This window comes from Tenrec ecaudatus, chromosome X (genome assembly GCF_050624435.1).
Source record: "Tenrec ecaudatus isolate mTenEca1 chromosome X, mTenEca1.hap1, whole genome shotgun sequence".
Lineage (NCBI taxonomy): Eukaryota > Metazoa > Chordata > Mammalia > Afrosoricida > Tenrecidae > Tenrec > Tenrec ecaudatus.
The window spans coordinates 15,491,563-15,512,611 of record NC_134548.1 but is presented as its reverse complement, the minus strand read 5'-3'; the positions used below and the strand labels follow the sequence as shown (position 1 = coordinate 15,512,611).

Sequence of the window (21,049 nt, the reverse complement as noted above, 5' to 3'; positions counted from 1 at the left end):
GGTCCGGGGGCGGCGCCCAGCCCGCGGGGAGGAAGGAGGAGGGAGGCGGCCCGCGGGAGCGGGGAAAAGGAGGGCCGCAGCGAGCCAGCAGCCAGCCCGTCGGCGGGGACCTGCAGGTAAGCGCGGGGCGCCGGGATGGCTCGGCCCCTCGCAGCCCGCAGACTGAGCCCGGGAGCTGGCGACGAGCGCCGGCGGCGCGGGCGCTGTCCCCGGGGCCAGAGGAGACGGGCGGCGGGATGAATCCTCCCTCCACTGGACTGCGGCTCAGAGCCGGGCCCGAGCCACCCGGAAAGGCAGGGGCAAAGGGGGAGCTCTGGGTGCCAGCGCCCCGATAGGGGGACACCGCGCGCCTGGGGACTGGGGACTCTGGCGACGCGTTTCCCAAGGGGAGATGCGAGTATCCAAAACTTAGACATGGGAGCAAAGTGCTCCAGCCGGGGTAGCAAGGAGCCAGGAGTCCAGAGCGCCTGGACGGTCCACGGGACGCGACTCCCGGAGGACTCGGTTTCCCGCGCCAGATAGTGGTGGGTGCAGCGGTGCCAGGACAGGTGGCCCCCAGCTGACAAGATGGTTGAGGATGCCAAAAGGAGGCGGATGGAGGGCAGAGGTGAGCGTGTTTCCATTGGGGCTTCCATTAAATTTGAGCCTCTGGGAGATGGAAAGAGAGCAGGCTGCTGTTCCGCTACCCAGATGAGGCAGGTCTTACGTGGTTGCTGCAACGGGCAAATCTGCTAGTCTGTACTATGCACAGGAATCCCCAAGGGATTTTGTCTATAGATTCTGATCCAGTGAGTTCTGATGGGGATCAGAGAGTCTGAAGATCTGCCCCCTCTCCAGTGCTGAGGTTGGGGGTCCTTGGACCCCAGTTTTGTGACAGAGCCCTTCAGCAAACTACATGTTGTCCAACAGACTGAAAATCTCTGGAAAAAGCAGTAGAGTGAGAGACTAGGGCTTTAGACATTACAGACTCCACCGCCTCACACCCCCCAGCATTCACATTGAGACTCTTGCTAATAGCGAAGTGCCTTATAGTTCACACGGGTTTCCTAGCCACAGATACTATCGAATAGCAGAGACTGGCTTCCATGAACAGGAACCAGCAGTGTGCTTAATACTCTCTTGACCCTCTCTTGAAACTCTTAATGATATTTTTTAAACAAAGGTTCCCCCCCCCTCCATTTTCATCATGTCCTGGGACCTATACATTATGTTACTAGTCTTTTGTCTGTTTCTTTGATCAGGATTTGGGTAGACAAGTGATGGAGAGTGAAGGCGTATTAACTGAAGACCAGCTAGGGGTTGGGAGAAAAAGATGAGGTTGTTTCAGGAAAGACGAACGCTCTCTGAAACCCAGAGGTGCAGTTCTACTCTGTTCCATAGTGTCCCGGGGATTCTGAATCCACTGGATGATAGCAGTTTGGCTCGGTGTTCCAATTGTTCCAATCTTTATCAACTTCTGCTATCTGAAGAGGTAAGCCAGCGCATGACAGCCCCAGTTCTGCGTGTGCTTACATTTTTTGCTACTTTTGTTGCCATCCATGGCCAACAGTGCCTCAATACTTCATTATGAATAAACGATTTAACCAAGTTGATATCACCATCATTTGCACAGCATGTGACATACGTGTGCATTGTTTCCACAGGACTCGGTACTGGACATCCCATACTATTTTGCCTAGTCAAGATCTAAAAGGAGCTGGACATGGCTTAGTTTGGCGGCTTTTGTGGCTCAAATGCAAAGATGGAAAAGAAAAGTAGCCGAATTTTATAGCTGTCCTGGGGTATTGTCTTACAGGGCCTCAGTGTGCTGCCAGCCCTGATCAGGTTCCCTCTGCTTTTATCTTTCCCATATCCCTGCAAGGTGACTTTCATTCACAGGGGGATAGAGCAGGTTTAGAAAGCTCCCTGGTGGCTCAGTGTGTTAAGCGCTGGGCTGCTAGCCAAAAAATCAGAGGTTGGAACCCATGGTGAGGGAGAAAAATGACGAGGCGATTTGCTTCTGTAAAGATTTAAAACGCAAAACCAAACTCACTCACTGGCATCCAGTCGATTCCGACTCGGAGTAGCCCTGAAGGACAGGGTAAAAGCACCTCTGTGTGTTTCTGAGACTGTAACTCTGAGAGTGGAAAGCCTCTTCTTTTTCCATCAGAGCGACTAGTAGTTTTGAACTGCTCACTGTAAATATTTAGTCTTGAAAATTCTATGAGGACAGTTCTGACTCAGAGTCAGAATCCATTCCGTGGGAGTGCTTTAGAGGGTTAGCTAGTAAAAAACCCTGAAGAGATGCCGGGCCAGCCTCGGGGGTTCGGTCTGTGAATAAGTCCTGCCAGGAAAACACAGATTCCAGGTGTGTGTGCTTTTCTTGGGGAAAAAAAAAGTTGGAAAAAGAGAGAGAGAGAAAAACAACAACAACCCCGAACTTGAATTATGGATACAATTTTGTTCAGAAGGGGGGCGGGGGAGAAGTCTGAGAAGTGGAATTTCATTGGCTGAGTTGGCAGGAAAAGTCGAGCCGCTTTGTTTTTGGTACTGTGAACAGCCTTTCCAGAAGGAGCAGCATGAGTTTGCTCAGGTGTTAGGAAGCGCCAGTGAAGAGGCGCTTTATGGCGGCCCAGGCGGCTGTTAAGAGAGCTCTGATGTGGCTGGCAGCTTGGACACAAAATGGAGACATCACTACAGATGCCCCTGGTGCTGTCACTGTCCAGAGGAGACTGACATATAGTTTTCCATGTTGTTGCCTCAGAGTGCCAAGTTACCTTCAAATGCATGATACAAACTGGGCAGCGCCCCAGTTTGTTTTCTTAAAGAAGGCGTAGTGGTGAATATGTTTCTGTGATGTCATAGTTCTGAAGATAAGAAAGGAGAGATTTTTTTTCCCCTCAGTTACAAACCCGAGAGGTAGTTTTTCATGCTTCACTAAGAAAGGTTTTTCTCACCTCAAAAGAGAGAGAAGAAAGCTTCTTCTGGAAGGTTTAGGATTTTAAAAATAGGCAAGTCCTTATTCCTCCTTGAACTCAGTTTTAGGTGCCTGGTCTGAGATAGGGCCTATGGGAACTGGAGGGAACATTTGAAAAAAGGTGCTTAAAGATTCCCTCATTCAAATAAGGTTCTTATGAACACTGTGTTCCCTTTTATAAGTGTATTTAATTAATTGATGAGTCCATGCCATGCTTTTAAAATTGAGGTATAATTTCTATACAGTAAAAGTTACCCTTTTAGTGTGCAGTTCGGTGTTTTAACAAATGGCATACAGTCATCAAGATATGGAATTCCAGCACTCATAACAATTCCCTATTGACCCTTGGTAGTCAGCCCTTCCCACCACTCCCAGCCCCTGGCAAGCTTGCATCTGATTTCTGTCCCTACCATTGCCTTTTTCAGAATGTCATATAAGTGGAGCCATCAGTGATGCTGCCTCTGAATGCATTTGAGATTCATCCATGTTGTTGCCTGGATCACTTACTCAGTCCGTTTTATTATTTAGAAATATGCCATTGTGTGGATTTGTCGCAATCTAGTCGTTCCCCAATTTGAAGTGATTCTGAATAAAGCCATACAAACATTCACATTGAGCTTTTTGCGTAGATGTAACTGGTCATTTCACTTGGATAGATGCTTAGGAGTGAGATGGCTGTGTGGTATGGTTTACTGTTGTAACGCATTACAAAGCTTCCAAAGTAGCTGTACCATTTTACATTCCACCAGCAGTGGATGAGAGAACCAACCTGGACTTGTTATTGTTGATTTCTTTTATTTCAGCCGAGGTGGCATCGTGGTTACGAGTTGGGCTGCAAAACCCAAGGTCAGCAGTTTGAAACTACCAGCCTCTCCATGAGAGAAAGATGAGGCTACCTACTCCCATGATGCGTTACAGTCGCAAAACACCCTCCTCCCCCTCCCCCACCCCTCACCCAGGAGCTGTTCTACCCTGTCCTATAGGGTTGCTATAAGTCGTAATCAATTCAATGAGTTTTGAGAGTGACTATGTGATTCATCATGGTGCTGTGTGATAGGCATGGGACTGTTAACCACAGGTTGATGGTTCAAATGTACTAGCCACTCTATAGGAGAAAGATGAGGCTCTCTGCTCTTCTAAAGATTCACAGCCTCAGAAATTCTGTGTCACCTCGGGAACTCTAGAGCAAGTCTACTCTATCCTAGAAGGGTCACTCTGAGTCAGAATTGACTTGATGACAATGGGTTTATTTGGTTAGTGGGCATATGGAGACATCTCTTTGAAGCTTTGGCTAGCCTTTCCCTGATATCTAATGATCACGTGCTTTCTGACCAGCCTTGTTTTGTGAGTGTCTTATTATTGAGTTGTAAGCTCTTCATAGGAAGATGACTTTAAAGGTTTGTAGAAAAATGGAATTCAAAGAGAATTGAATTTTTCCACAAACGTTGGAATCACCTCAGATACAAGTTCTCTGTCTGCGATATCCATTGTCAAAATTTTCTATCAGTCTGTGGCTTGCTTGCCTTTTGATTTTCATAATGTCTTTCAGACATTTTTAACTTTTGGAAAGTCTCTATTTTCTCTTCATTTCTGATCATGTATAGCCCTTTAAGTAAGCCGTTATCAAGGCTTTCTCTCATACTTGCTTCTAGATGTTTTAGAGTTTTATCATTTACATCAAGGTCTATAGCTTCAAGTTTATTTTTGTATGAAATCAGAGTCTAGGTACACTTTTTTTCCCACGTAGATAATCAGTTGTTCCAACACCCTTTGGTGAAAAGCCTGTATTCTCATGTGCCCCCAATATCCCACTGACCCCTATATCAAAAAGTAATTGATGGTACACCAGCCCAGCAATTCGAAACTGCCAGCTGCTAGGGGGGAGAAAGAAGGGGCTTTCAGCTTCTTGTAACAATTGACAGCCTCAGAAATCCAAAGGGGCAGTTCTGTTTTGTCCGATACAGTCACTGCGAGTTAGAATTAAGTCAGTGGCAATGGGGTGGAACATTTGGACACTGTTGTGTTGCCTGTATCTGGATGTGTATCCTTACACCAATACCACACTGTCAGCCGTTCCTGTTAATTGAATTCCAAGATTGTTTGTGCTGGGGATTTTTGTTGTTCTTAGGCATTTTTTTCCATTTCACTTTCTAATTACTATTATGACACATGGGAATATTTCTGAGTGCCCTAGTGGTATCGTGAGTTATACATTGGGCTGCTAACCCCAAAGCGAGCACTTTTAAACCACCAGCTGGCTTCGCCTGCTTCTTGTCTCCCAAAGATATATATATAGAGAGAGCCTCAGAAACCCACAAGGACAGGTCAACCCTGCCCTGTAGGGTCACTGCAAGTTAGAATCAACTCGATGGCAACGAGTTTGGCTTTTTGTTGTATTATATTCAAGCCATCTTGCTGAAATGCTAGTAGCTCTCATAGTCCTTCCAGTTGATTCTCTTGGAATCTCAAGGTAGCCAATCAAATTGTCTGCAAATAGCAATAACATAGAGCTATCTCTTCCCAGCCCCCAGATCGTTTTATTTTTCTGCCTTAGTGGCTTGGCTTACCTCCAGGACAATGTTGAGTAGGAGTTTCTGATTTTGATAGGAATGTGTCTAATAATACCATTATGAATTATGCTACCTGTAGGGTTCTGGTAACTATTCCTATTCCTTAAAAAGTTTCTTCTCATATTTAGTTTAGTAAAAGTTCAAAGTTTAATCTTAAAATGTTCCATCCCTCTGGGAGGCAATGTTGATAAATAGTTTAAACTGTTGACTACAAAATGGATGCCCTGAAATGTAAAGCCCACACCTATTCACGATTAACCAATTGTTAAAATAAAATCACCACATCCTAAGGGGGGGGGCGGCAGAGGGGGGAGAGGGGAGGTTCCATTCCTTTTGGAGATGTTTTCTGTTGCTGCTTCTTTCTTTTCTTCACTGAGACCAATCTTCTGCACTGTATTGGTTATATTCTGAGCCTCGTGTCACAGTGAGGTAAGCATCTGATCACTAACTGCAAAGTTAACAGTTCAAATCCACTAGCCAATCTGCAGGGGAAAGATGAGGCTGTGTGCTCAAGGAAAGATATCCTCTCAGAAACCCTAGTGCTACTCTGCCCTATAAGGTGGCTATGAGACAGGATCAACTTGATAGCTGTGAGCTCAGATTTTTGGCTAGAGGAAGAGAAAGGGTCCTTAGTGGTGCAGTGATTAAGCCCTTGACTGCTAACCCAAAGGGCAGTGGTTTGAACTCACCAGCCACTCTGAGAAAAATGTGATAATCTGTCTGTGGGCAATTCTACTCTGCCCTGTAGGGTCACTATGAGTTGAGATGAACTCAAAGGCACACAACAATTGAGGAGACGATAAGAGTCCTTGGGTGGCATAAACAGTTACATAAGTGTCTGACTACTAGCTGATAGATTGGTAGTTTAAACCCACCTGGAGGAAGACAGGTCAATTGGAAGACAGGGGTGTCGATCTGCTTGAAAATTCCGTGGAACAGTTCGACTCTGCACTCATTGAGTTGGAATCGACAAGAACAACAACTAACTAATAACAACAACAACAACACACACATAATGCTTATTGCTTTTGTTCTTTTAGCACAGTGCTTCTCAGCTGGAGATAATTTTACCTTCAGGGGACATTTGGCCATACCTGAAGGCATTTTTAAAAAATAAAATATTATTGTGTTTTGGTGTAGGTTTATACAGCCAATTAGGTTGTCATTGAACAATTTCTGTACAACTTGTTCAGTGACTTTGGTTACATTTTTCCCCCCAAAGAAAGCAGAAAATAAAAAAAAACTGAACAACATTGGATTAAAAGGAAAAAGAAATGATAAGGTGTGTTAAATTTTAACCTAACTGTCTCTGTAATAATACACTTTCTCATGTACTTTGTGGGCAGGGGTTTTCCCATCCTTGGTCAATGGTTAGAGGGGATTCATGGCGGCTTAGTCCCTGTGAGGGTCTCTGCAAATGGATTTTTGTGTTTTCACCATCATCCATAACCTTCTGAACACTGGGTGCTCAGAATGTAAGATTTAATACATTTTCCTACTCTGATTTTGGATTTTGTTACTTATAGTCTTAGTAGTTTCACACAGGCTGATGTGCGTCCTGAAGACAGTTTTGAAATCAAATTGTGGATGGAGGAATGCTACTGGCACCTAGTAGAGGCCAGGTATGCTGCTAAGCATATGTAGAAATGCCCTCTGTCATATATATATATATATATATATATATATATATATATATATATATATACTTATTTATTTATTTATTTATAGGCCACATACACACACACACACACACACACATATATATAGTTTCACTCTCTCTCCCACACCTGTTCAGCCAGTGTGTCTATATATCCACTCATAGATCACTGTTATTACTGTGATTGCAAGATTGTGTACATAATAGTATTTACCTGTGTTGCTTTTAAATTGGTGGTGTTATTTTTTTGATAGAACATTCATCATTTGGGGTTGCCTGATTTTTTGTGTATGATTAGATTCAAGTTATGCTCTGGGGCCAGAAAACCGCACAGCTAATGATGTGTTCTTCATAGGAAGCCTAAGCTGCCCATTGCACCATTCTTGGTGACATTAAGTTTGATCTGATCGAGGTGGTATCTGGTTTCTTCACTGTGTATTTAACTAATCAGCAATATGTAGGAAGATCCACATTTCCTTTTCCTCATCAATATTTTCTTTCAGATTCAGTGTTCAGGGATGATTTTGCTAGATTCAAACTTTATATGGTGGTGAGAAAGAAGAATTCTCTAACCCTAGCATTCTCTCCACCCTTCCCTGTTTGATCTCAGCAAGGACACTGCCTTCTCTTACATTTAACTATTTACCTATTGCCTTTAGGTCAATTCTGACACAGAGAAATCCTATATAGGGTTTCTGAGATGAAATATTTACAGGAGCAGACAGCCTCATCATTCTCCCTCATTGCGGCAGGTGGGTTTGAACTGTCAACCTTGTGGTCAGCAGTCCAATACCTAGTTCCCTGCACTACCCGGACTCCCTTTTTTCCTATTCATTACCATTAAGAACTCATGAAGTCCTGATTTTTCAGTGGTTGTATTTTGGTGCTCAAATTGTGAAGAATCTATTTGTTAATTATTTCCTTTCTTGCTTAATCAAACCTTCTCTCTTAGCTGAACCATTCCCTGCTGTTTACAATACATCCATGCTACCATATCTCCAGTCCTAAAGAAGGTTTCCATTGATTTCTCAGCCCTCTGAAGCTGTCCCCCTCATTTCTGGTTTCTTCTTCTCAAAGGAACCTGCTAACCAGGTCTTCTGGACATTACATTTTAATCTTCGTCATTTGCCCAACTTAATTGGGATTCTTTCCTGAGCTCTGTTGTCAGACCTCAATGAACTACACATTGACAAATAAGTGGCTACTTAGCCGACTTATTGTGCTTGAGTTTGCAGCAACATTTGGCTTATTAGTCATCCTCTGTGTGTTTGGACACTTTCTTCGTGTGGATTCCCTTAGCCCACACCTCCTTTGGTTTCCTACCTGAGCTGGTAACTCTTTTGAAGTCTTCATTTCTGGCTCCTCCTCTTCCGCTCCACCTACCAAGGTTGGCATGTCCTGGGACTCCCTTCTCAAACTCATTATTTCTAAATAAAAATATTACCCAAACTCAATATTTCTGAGACAAAAATCTTGATTTACTGCCACCTCTACCCCAAACCTGATCCGTTTTCAGTGTGACCATTCTCAGTCTCTATGGTACCACCCAATTGCTCAAGCCCCAAACATAGGAGTTTCATGCCCCACAGCCAATCCACACATGCCTTGCCAATTCGGCTTCCAAAATCCATCCCAACTGCCTACTTTGCTCAAGTCCTCCACCCTATTTCAGTCCCCCACCTCTCTTTCTTGGATATAGCAATACTTTTGGACTTACCCTCCTACATTTGTGATGCCTAAACATGCACAAGCTAGTACATGGCAGACAGTCAGTAGATGCTCTCTTCTCTTCCACGAGCACATGTGTGTCTTTGGGGCTAGTCTGGAGCTTCTGGTGAGAACAGTGATTTAATAAATTGGTTCATAGGTATAAACTATACTACTTCCTAGAGTGTCCAGGCAAAAGGGAATCACTTCCTACCCATGCAGGGGTTCCAGGACTCACGAGTGTCGTATTTCTCAGTGTAGAATTTCACTAAAAAGGCTCAAAACCCCCAAACTCAAACTACCTGCCATCGAGTCGATTCTGACTCACAGCAGCCGTATAGACCAGTGCTCAGCTTTCAGAAGATGGACAGGTTTTCCTGTGAATCGGCCATACCCATTTTCTCCCTCCTCCATTTGGGAGGATTGCATGTAGGTTATTAAGTGGGAAGAAGGGGATGGCCAATGAAATGATATTCTTGCCTGCCTTTATTTCTAATAGAATTGATCGCATCCGTGTCACCCTTGGCTCCAGTATAACAAAAGTGATGGTCTGTGTGCAGTGTTGAAATCTGGGGAGAGGACACCAAAATAATGTCGCAACCCATCAGCTAGTCCCTGAAGAAAGATGAGGCTGGTTGTGTTCTTAAAAGAGTTACAGGTCTACTCTGTCCCATGGGGTCACTATCAATTGGAATCAACTGCAGGGCAGTGATAGTTTAGTTTTCAGTTTGGTTCTGCACTGAAATATGCGCACTGAATATATGGGAGTAAGGAAGTGGGAAGGATGGCTGTGTTTTTGAAAAATCTTTCAGTGGATTCTCTGGGGTGGGGGCACTTCCAATAGTTCACGGGGGGATAATGTCATGTTTTAATTTGATTGTTCAAGCCCCCTCAGATATGGTACTGAAGATTCCAGGAAAACCATCAGTACAAATGAGCACAATTCTGTCATTTAGACAGTTGACTTTTTGACAGAATTTATGGTTTGGGTTTTTTTTGGGGGGAGTGGTATTTGGAGAAGCTGTTACCCAGTAAAATCTCTTTTTTCAAAAACTGGGCCAAATGCCTACTGTACTCCGAGTTCATACACGAGTCAAGAGCAACACACTGCCACGATATTTATCACCGAGGCGTCATGATAATTCGTTTTTGTTCTAGCACCATCCTGATGAAAATAGGCCAATGTGTCAAGTAGCATTTCATGGATCTCCTTAGAGCCTTATTCTCATTCTACTCTTCCATGGAACTGGATTGGTTTAAAAATTCAAAGAGCCAAACCGTTGCCATTGAGTCAATTCCAGATTACCTTCTTGGAAAAGCTAAATGTGTTTTACAGCGATTGAGGCAAAGTTTCCCTTCCCTGACTAGCCTTAGAATAAGACAGACTTAGTAAGCACTGGTGGCATAGTGGGTTGCACAAGGCCAGTGGTTCAAGTTCACCAGTCACTTCTTAGGAGAAAAACGAGGCTCTGTCCTCTTGTGAAAAACCCCAAAGGACAGTTTGTCTCTGTCCTAGAGGGTGGTTTCGGGTCAGAATGGACTCCATGGCAGGGGGGTTGATTTGAGTTTGGGATTAAGCACTGATTCCTTTTTTAAATTAAATACTTTTATTAGGGGCTCTTACATTTTTATCACAATCCATACATTCCTCCAATGTCTCAAGCACATCTGCACATGTGCCACCACCATCATGTTCTAAGCATTCTCTTCCCACCTGAACCCCTGAGATCAGCTCCCCGTTTCTTTTCCTTCTCTCCCCAGCCCGTCCTCCCTCATGAACCCTTGATAAGTTATAGATGATTTTTTCCATATTTTACATCATCTTCTGTTGCCCCTCACTCACTTTTCCATTATTCATCCCCCTGGGAGGGGGTTCTAGGTTGATCTTTGTGATCAATTCCCCCTCTCCCCCCACTCTCCCCTAATCCTCCTGGTATCTCTACTCTCCTTGTTGACCCTGAGGGGTTTATCTATCCTGGATTCCCTGTGTTGCGGGCTCTTATCTGTAGCAATGTGCATGCTCTGGTCTAATTCAATTTGTAAGGTAGAACTGAGGTCATGCTAGTGGGGGGAAGGAAGCACCAAAGATCTAGAGGAACTTTGTGTGTTCCTTCGGTAAGCACTGATTCCTAATATTGCCAAGGAAAGGGAATAGGAAATGAAGGAAAGGGAATAGAAAGGAAGTTACAAGTCAACGAAGGACATTTTGGAACGATATTTGTTGTGAGGTGCCTTATAGGGTATTTCCACAGGATCCCCTGGGGATCTTGGGAAGATGTCCATTCTGATTTGGTATCCATGGAATGGAAAGGCAGCTTCTCAGCAGGAGGTCTGGTGAGGGAGACCCAACTGGACTCAGCGTTTGACACTTTTGTCCTAAGTTGAAGTAGCAACCTCTCTCGAATCCCTTCACTTGGTCTCTCTCCAAACATTCCAAACACCTGAGGAGAAACTGCTGAACTCTTCAAACACACGCCAAACCAAAGCACACACACACTAAACCCCAGGTGCTGACATGAAGAAAGGAGTGGGGTGGGGCAGGCATGAAACCACCCTTTTCTCTCTTGGCTTCAAGCTTTTGTACTTCCTCATTCATTCCAGAGAGACTGGGTGGTGTCCATTTCAGGGGCCGACGCGAATGCTGGTGGTGCCCCACCCAGATCCCTGGCCTTGACCACTTCTGTCCACCCCAGCCGCTTTCCAGCGACAAGCGGCTGCATTTCATGGCTGGAGCACATGTTGACACCAGGATTCGAGTTTACATTCTGGGCAGTAGGTTTGTGGAAGCCTACCAGTTCCAGTTGGAGCCCTAAATCCATTTTGAGTCTCCACGTAGATTCAGCCTCCATTGAGTCCTTCCGGTCCATTGACTGGCAGTGGGAAAAGCTTTGCCCTCTGGCAGAGTGTGCTTGAATGTGGATTACTAAAATGCCCCGAGCCAGTCCAGGTAGGGGCAGCCTAGCCCTCAGAGACTTGCCTACATGTGCCCTTGCTAAAAATTGGAGTGTCAAGAAATTCACTGCTATCAAGTCATTTCTGATTTTTGAACTGGGTAGAATTGGCCCTGTAGGTTTCTGAGGCTATAAATGTTTATGGGAGTAGAAAGCCTCATTTTTCTCCTGCAGAGCAGTTAGCAGGTTTGAACTGCTGACCTTGTAGTTAGCATCCCAATGTGTAACTACTACATCACCAGGGTTCCCTGAAAATTTAAGGACTAGGGTTGAAGAGTCATGAGCAATACCCTCACTGCTTTGGTCGGAGGGCCCTGAACTAATCCTGTAAGCTTGTTCTCTCTGCAATAGTGTACATATTTCAATCAGGGTTCCTTTTGAGGTTCCGTATTCCCTCCTTTAACTGCGATGAATTGATCTACCAATCATGATTTTGTCACAAGTTCCTTATCCTATTCAAGTGGCTTTGTTTCTGTGAATCCTTGGGCACCATTATGGCTTCATGATAATGGGCTCTCTCAGTTGGATGTGTTTTAGTCTTGTCTTTGTCTTAAAATTTAATAAATGTGTCTCTATAGGTTTGAATTTAAGGTTTCTTATTCTCCCTGTGTTAGACCGGGTTCTCTAGAGAAACACAACCTAATAATTATATATATATTTATACAGATAGATAACATAAGAAATACACAGTTAATTAAATTATAAAGCAGTACAAATGGCTCAGTGCAACTCACTCCCATGAGACAGTTGTGGGACACTGGCAGTCCTTCAAGTCTTGAGGGCTGCCATGTAGTCCTCTGTAGAGCAATTCAGGCTATCCAGGCACAGGCAGCAAACAGCAAGGCTGGTCACTAACAGTCAGCCAGATGACAGGGTCCAACAGTCCCCAGCTCAAGAGATATAAATTCCAATGGTGTGGCGAAGCAGGTCTTGAAGGAATCTCAAATTACAGTGACACAGTTGATGGGTTTGGTGTCCCACAGGTAGTGTAGCTTACAAATTGAGGCACAGAACCAGCAAGGAAGCCGCATACTGGTCCGATGGTCAAGAGCCAGAGACAAGAAAGGTGAGGCTCGCAGCACCTCTTATCTTTCTGCCCTTCAATTAATCCCACATGTGTTTATTGGCAAGGTTGGCACAACAAACTAACTACCTCACTCCCCTAGGATTCCTGATGGCGTAGTAGTTAACTTGTTTTGCTGCTAACCAGTAGGTCAACAGTTCAAATCCACTAGCTACTCTGAGGGGGAAAGAAGAGGCTTTCTACTTCCGTAAGAGTTGCAGTCTCAGAAACTCACAGGGGCATAGGGATTACATATAGGACCCTTGTCCCATAGGGTCACCATGAGTCAGAACTGACTCAGAGATAGTGAAGTTCCTGTTAGTCTTTCTCCCCTAAGACATACCCAATATGGCAGGGTGGAAGGATTAATATTATTAACATTTTTGCCACTTCCCGTCCACCCAGATACAGTTCCCTGTGACTGAAGAAAATGGGTAGATAAATACCCCAGCTCCCTTGACCTCAAGTGGGATAATGTGGAAACAGGTATTCTACATCAGTTTCCAAAAGGAAGCTCAGAAGGATTAAGCTCCAGTCACCCAGTTGAGGAAAGACAATGAAAATAAAAGCTACTCTCAACCCAAATACATCTCTCCAGAAACAGGGAAGAGAAAGAAACGTTTTATGACTAAATAGAGCATCAATGCAGGATGGACTGCTTCATAGACCTTCCCCCCAAAAGATTGCAAAGATAGAAAGGAGTCTGACCCTTAAAAAGCTGGTGGGAAAATTCCATTATGGTTCAATTCTATTTTTCCATAAATTGCTTGAAGATCCCTCCTACAGGTGAGGGGATACAACCCATTATGTTCGCGTTTTCAAGATAAAATTCCTAATGTTCTAACATTTTTAAGGCAAGATGCTCATAGTTATGGCAATCTCCTTACTGGAAACTGGGAGGCAGAGGTGTACATCCCAAGAGAGGGTGTCCAGGTCCTTGAGCAATCATCTTTGAGTTATATCTTTTTCAGAGACTGGGAAAGAATGTACCATGACAAGTTGTCTACAGTGAATTCTGAAAGTGCAGGGGAGGAGGGGTGCCTCTTCCCTTATTTTCATAGCTTCCGACTAGTTTCATAGCTTCCGGCTGAAAATGTGCATTTCCACCTAAGATACTACAGGCAGCGCTACGGAGATATCGTGTGTTTGGTTCCAGACCTCTGCAATAAAGCAGATGGAGCAATAAAGCAAGTCACACAAATTGTTTGGTTTCCCAGTGCTTATAGTATGCTTAATACTACATTGTAGTCTGGTAAATGTGCAATAACTCACTGGCACCCAGTCAATTCTGACTCAGCACACCCTATAGGACAGAGTAGAACTGCTCCCTACGGTTTTTGAGGCTGTAACTGTTTGTGGAAGTAGAAAGTCTCATCTTTTCTCTGGAGAAGTAGTTGGTGGGTTTGAACTGCCGACCTTAGGATGAGCTCCCCCAACAATATGACACCAGTGCTCCTGTAAATATATTACTTGCACTTTCATCTTAGCTAACTTCTGTCAGCTTCTTGAGGAATCCAAACTAAGGCAGGGTCTGTGAGGCCAGGTTCAGGAAGGGAATTTGCCCCTATTATAAAACCCCAAGGATAACTTTTCAGCTTTTTGGCTAAGATCGAGTCTAGTATCTGTTCTTATCAGATTTAAAATCTGATACGTCCTCTATCTGAGGACAATATATGAAATGCATTGCTTACTCCATCCACTCCACATACCAACCTGGTATTGCAGTGCCTAGAGATGGTGCACCCCTTGCGGGTGGGATAAAACCTCAAGGAGCCCTATTGGTGTAGTGATTGATTATTCACTGGGCTATGGTCCACATGGTTGGAAGTTCAAAACCAGCAGTTCCTCAGGAGAAAGACTGGGCTTTCCACTCCAGTAAACAGCTAATATCTCAGAAACTCACGGGGGGGCGGGGGGTGACTGAGTCATCATTGACACAATGGCAGTGAGAACTTATGAAGTCCCGCTTAGGATATTTTATAAGGTTCCTGGCGGTGGTGTGCAAATGGTTTGCACCAATCTACTAACCCTGGCATCTCAGGGGTAAAGTTCTTGACTGCTAACTGAAAGGTTGGTAGTTCAAACCCACTAGCTGCTTCGTGGGAGAAATGACAGTCCACTCCCAGGAAGATTTACTGAAAACCCGATAGGACAGTTCTACTCTGTCCATTAGGATCACTATGTCGGAATCGACTTGGCAGCAATGGATTTGTTTTGATTTTATTTACCAACCTAAAGGTAGTGGAAGAAAGGTTTAGCAATCTTCTACCCTAAAGATACAGCCAAGTGCAGTTCTACTCTGTACCACACGGGGTAGGCAGAGTTGGAGCTGACTTAGTGGCAGGGGGCTGGGGTTTATATGGCTTGGGAGCCCCGTGGAGTTTGTCTTAAGGGGATTTCATCAGTGTAGAGATCTTTTGTTGGCCTGATAGCAACCATTCATTGGACTGGAAAGCGTTCCTGAGTGATTATGTCAGCCGAGTTGGTTTTCTAGGCTCCCCAGCAGACACTTCTGTCCCTGGGGAGTGTGTTTCTGAGTTCTGTCACAGAGCCCTAGACCACATCTTGTGGCCCCTTCAAACCACATCCTGCTGCATCTTACGTCCATGCTTCCTTCCACTGGCCTTACTGTGGGCTGACTGTACAGCCCCTAGGTGATGGCCTCCATTCTTGGCCTTCACAGTACTGTGTGGAGGCCCCTGGCATAAGTTTCAAGGACATTCCAGTTTTGCCTCAGTTCTCAGGGCTTCTAGTTGTGGCTTCAGCCTGTCCCCTTCCTCCTGCTCCCCCTCCCCAGCCTGGCACTGTACCTGACCTTTTGCGTATTGTAAACCTATCAATGCATATTAGGCTATTTCGGTTCTACTTGGGCCCAAATTGGAGTCCTTGGGTTAACACACTGGACTGTTAACCAAAACATTGGAGGTTCAAGTCCACCCCGAGGTGCCTTGGAAGGCCTGGTGACCTACCTCTGGGGAAAAAAACCCCAACCATGGAAAACCCTATGAAACATAGTTCCACCCTGACACACATGAAGTTGCCGTGCATTTATGTCAATTTGATGCCATCCAAATCAGGGTTATTAGTCTTTCGATATGTTTAGAAGTATGCACTTACCTGACCTTTTCCCCTCAAAACTCCATGTCTTAAGACTCCTGTATGAGGTAGTGCTCATGTTCAGAACCCATGCCAAACAGCTATGTTTGGAAAGGTGGCCTGCAGTCTTTGTCACGATCTTGTTCTACACCAGCCATAGTGCGCCATCTGTAGACAGTACCATCTCTCTGCTTAGGGTTCCGGAGGGTCCATCTCACAATTCTGGATGCTAAACATGTAAACCAAGGTCTCGGTAGTGTGGATTCCTTCCCAGGCATCCTTTCTCTCCTTGACTTGCAGATGATCATTACATAATATCTGTCTCCTCTCGTTCGTGTGTCTTCACATCCATTTTGTTTTTAAAATTCGAAGCGGTGATGTTTAGTGGTCACGTTGTGTTAGAATGCTTTATGGAAGATGGTCCAATTACATTATGGAAAGTGATTGCACTCAGGAATTAGGATTCTAACACACATTTTGGGGAGACATATAATTCTAGCCTAACATTTGGCAACCTCTCCAACACTTAGCATAATCAGACTTTTCAGGATTACCAATAGGATGGGCTTGATATGGTATGTCTTTTGGTTTTAATCTGTGTCTCCCCGAGTGCTAATGTTCACTGTCTATTTAAATTTTATATTTGTGAAATGCTCATTCAAGCTTTTTGCCTATTTTTATCATCCAAAATTGTCTGCATTTTCCTAAATGGTTTGTAGAAGTCTTGTATATATTCTGAACACAAATGCTTTGTTTGTATGTTGCAGATTTCTTCCAGTCTGGGGTTTATCTTTATAGCGTTTTTGATAAACAAAGTTTGTAACTTTTAATGCAGTCAAATTTTTCCCTTTGCGACTTGTAGTTTTTAGCGTCCTTATTCTGAGGACCCAAGATTGTTTTAGATTGTGCCTTTCGAGTTTTAAGGATTGACTTTCAACATCATTTCAGTCCGATGGAAATGCAAAAGGAGACCTACGTGTGGATTGCTGTTAGGAGGGGATGACTACTTGCTCCAGAACCGTTGATTGAAGGTTTGGGCCTTGCCCTCCGGAACTGCATCAACTCTGGCACCTACGTCTCTGTATCAAGTGTCCGTTCGTTTGCTTCCAGGTTTCCTGAAATGTGCTTACCTGGTCTGTTTGTTGAACTCTGAAAATACTACATTATTTGGCTTGTTGTAACAAAAGGGAAGTCAAGGCCTCCTTTCCTCACTTCTCTGTCAAATAATAGTGTCCATTTTCTTGCACATACACTCTGTGCTAAGTGCCATATAGAACCTCGCTAGGGTTTTTATTGAAATTGCCTACAACAAATACACAATCTGGGAATCCCTGAACTACACTTGACCTTAGCCAAAAGGCTGACAAGCTATGTGAATCCCTGAACTACATTAGGCACAGAGATAAGTGTTTGTCCTTCGAAACCTGCTGAAAACAATTCCTTACAGTCCCCTCCAAACCACTCATTCCCAGTGAGCAACTGAACCCACATTTTCCAAGGGAGTGGAGGGAATAAGAGTGACCACACACACACACACACACACACACACACAGAATGAGTTGATCTGGAACAAACCGCAAACTAGTCTATTCACTAAACCCAAACCAAGCCAATAATTCATTTCATTTAAGCCCTTAATTTTTAACCAACTATTTTGGAAATTGTTTTATAAGGCTTTCGTTCTTCCACATTTCCACAACCCACAAAATTGGTTTTGGAAATAATCCTTTATCCCCCACTTGCCTACAAGGAATTCCAAAGTTGAGTTTGGGTTCATTTGGCGTAGTCCTTCTTTGCCTAGATAGTTAGGTGTGATCTTTCTCTGTTCTCTTCTTTACTTGCCTTCTTTTCCCACTATTAGGTCGATTTCACCACCATCTCACCATTCAATCATCTATGTGTTTTTCCACAAATATTTATAAAGTGCCTACTATGTGTTGTGTGCTCTTATAGGTACTGGGGATCCATTGATAAACTGAACAGAAAAAAAAAATTGGGCCTCCAGTGACGCTTAACTTCTAGCAGGGGGAGTAAATAACAAGGAATTAAAAGACGGAGTCTGTCACATGGTACATAGCACTAGCTATGGAGAAAAGTGAATCTAGGAAGAGGTACGGGGGTGCTGAGGGGTTGCAGTTGTAAATAACATTACTCTAGGTTGGCAAATTATGGCCCGTGAGCCCAGACGAGTCCTCCACGGATGTTGGTATGAAACAAGTGTTATTAGAACTGCCACACTCATTTGGTTACCGATGATCTGTAGCCGCTTCTGTGTTCCATTAGCAGAGCTCAGTAAACTGGATGGGCTGAAAGACCGAAAATACTTACTACCTTGTCTTTTAGAGAGAAGATTTCCTATCTGACCCTTTTCAGAGAAAATACAGCATTTTATATAAACTCACATTAAAAAATGTTCCTGTTATGATTTAGCTCTTTCAGAGCCACTATGCAAACACTGTCTCATCTCTGTGTGACAGCAGCATTCTGAGGTTGGGCTTGTTTCTTTTCCCAGGGATAGAATGGATGCTTAAAGACATGAATGTGGTTGCCAACCTTGTCAAAGTGTAGTGTTGAGCGTTCGGGGCTGCCTATCTCCTCCTTATCTCGTACTCCTCAGTGATGCATACAATCAAGGTTGTCATCACGAGAAGCTTCCTAGGGTACAAACATAAAAAAAAACAATGGTTGTGTAGGCATTTGAAGCTGGGCTGCCCAAATTCAAATTTCCACTCTGTAACGTCCAGCAAGTTATCTAACCTTTCCATGCACCAGTTTCCTTTCCTAGATTGTAGTCATATGAATGTGCCTTCTGAATTCAAGCTCATTGCCACGGAGTCCATTTTGACCCTAGAGAGCAGAAAAGACTGCCTTTCTTGGCTATTTGATGTGGTAAAGCTTTCCGAGAGCAGAAAGCTTCCTCTTTCTCCCGTGGAGTGACTGGTGGATTCACACTGCAGATTTGAGGCACATCAAGGCTCCTTCACAGCTTCTTAGCCGTTTGCCTGGCGCAGCTCTGGGTTTCCCCGCAGTTATTTATCTATTTTATTGAACTGTGAGAAAATACAATTCAATAGTCCCATCGTACTAAGAAGGGTTGTGCAATCATCACTACATTTTGGACCCACTGGTGTTTTCACCCCTTTTCCAACAACCTCCCTTTTCACGAGCCCAGGTAATTATTATTTCAGTTAACCGATCCTGGCTTCCCTATACAGAAAACACACAAAACAAGATAAAAGAACACCAACAGAAAGGGCCCGGCAATGATGATCATATAAAACAGAGGAAGACCTCAAACTAAGAAAAAAATCAGAGGATATTAATAGCTTAGCATAAATAGAAAGTGGATCCAAAGGGCAATCGAATTAAAAGGTATTATATTCCAGTCTACGAACTACTTTACAGTGCTCTTTGTCTGCTATTAGGACTGCTCTCCTTCCTAGGTTATAGACCGAGGGAGTTCACTTGGGACTCAATCCACATAAGGACTCTGCCACTGGATTGGGGGTCTCACTCTCATCCAAAGGGTTCAGAAAGCGGAGTGTTTAGAATTCCCCCCTTCAGGCTTGGATCTTATTGTTTACAATCCTTGGATCACACAGGCTGATGTGCTTCTTATGAATGGACTTAGCTGACTCTTGAATTAGATGACTGCTTGTTTTGAGATAAGTCTTTAAGATCCAAGATGCTACTTTATCTTATAGCCAGACACCATATCATTTCTTCATCACACTTCGCCATTAATTCATAGTGCCTTGTTTTAGTCTCAAGTGCATCAGTTGGACCACTGAATGATATGCTTATTCCACCAAGTGTCATTGCAGATATTAAATGAGTTAATACAAAAAAAGCACTTATGAATTATGCATGGCCACAGTAAGCATTTGAGACCTTGGCTGTCATTTTTTCCCTAAATGACATGGCAGCCCTTCACTGAATGTTCTTCTGACCTATTACTTGGCCCCATTACATCCAGACTAATTTCTTGCTGGATGCTATTTTGTTTGTCCAGGGTAAGAGGTGATTGAGGATTCTTTTCCTAACATGCCCAGCGAGCTTGAGGCTTAGATGGTCTTCCCGTGAGCCATTTGCAGGCCTCCTCTTTCAAATTACAATCATGCCCTTCCATGCACAATTTCTTTTTCCCTGCTTTATTTTCTGATTTGATAGTTACCACACTCTAACATAAAGATTTTAGCAAGCCACTAATACTTGTAATGATTTTATGAGGTGGTTCTACCCTCTCTTGTTGGATCACTATGAGTCGGGCTCAATTCAATGGCAGTGGATTTGAGTTTGAGTCTGAGTTGAGTAGGTGGGACAAATAGACTTCCTTGGCTGTAGTCCACCTAGAGCACCACCCCCAGCATTGGCATCTTGAATGTCTATCAAGAAGAAAGCAATTTGTAAAAGGAATGCATTTTCTGTTTCAACCATGTAGCTGTAGCTAGACAGTATAACCAAGTGCAGACGGTTCGTGTTCCTTCCTGTTAGCATTTCGGTTCCTTCGCTTTTCTCCCATATTTTCATCTGAAACTAACCAACACCCAAACAGAAAAACACTAGCTAGAAAGCAGAGGGGAAGGACTGCTTGAAAAGGAATGCCCCCCTCCCCCTCCACACACACACACTGGGAGGTCAGGTTTCCTGGCCTGAGGCAAAGTCCTAGGCGGACTTGTGCCAAAATGGATGTCTTCATAGAAATGGCCATGTAGTGACATTCTTTTAAATTGAGGGCTTCCTTTATGACATGGAGAAAACTGCATCTTCTTCCTGTATCATTGTCTCCTCTAGGAATATAATGTTCAGGTGTAAAGGCATGCTGAGGACAAAGCTGAACATAGTTTCTCTGATCCCCAGGAGAGTTCCCCTAGGTTATGGCAGGGACAGATGCACCATTTTACAGAAAAGCAAAAGCAGTGGAAGGTGACTATGAAGCAGACACTTTCAATTTGTCTCCTGTCTTCTCTCTGGCAAGGGTGGCACTGAAGAGCAAGAGACCACAGATGGGTTTGCAGATCTCAGGGATGGAGAGGAAAGTTAAATGAT

At 43.9% G+C, this 21,049-nt stretch overlaps 1 protein-coding gene and 1 pseudogene across 5 annotated transcripts in view; both read left to right on the top strand.

Annotated features, from left to right (window-relative positions):
• ADGRG2 (adhesion G protein-coupled receptor G2) overlaps window positions 1-21,049 on the top strand; it is a 120,297-nt gene continuing 99,248 nt past the window's right edge. For 3 of the 5 annotated variants that reach the window (XM_075539627.1, XM_075539630.1, XM_075539626.1), the window contains exon 1: window positions 7-116. The gene's annotated coding sequence lies outside the window, so the exon portion shown is untranslated. Of the gene's footprint in view, window positions 117-21,049 lie in introns of all 5 variants that reach the window. The other 2 variants (XM_075539629.1, XM_075539628.1) reach the window with 1 other exon arrangement.
• On the top strand, window positions 14,488-14,652 carry LOC142435147 (U2 spliceosomal RNA; annotated as a pseudogene).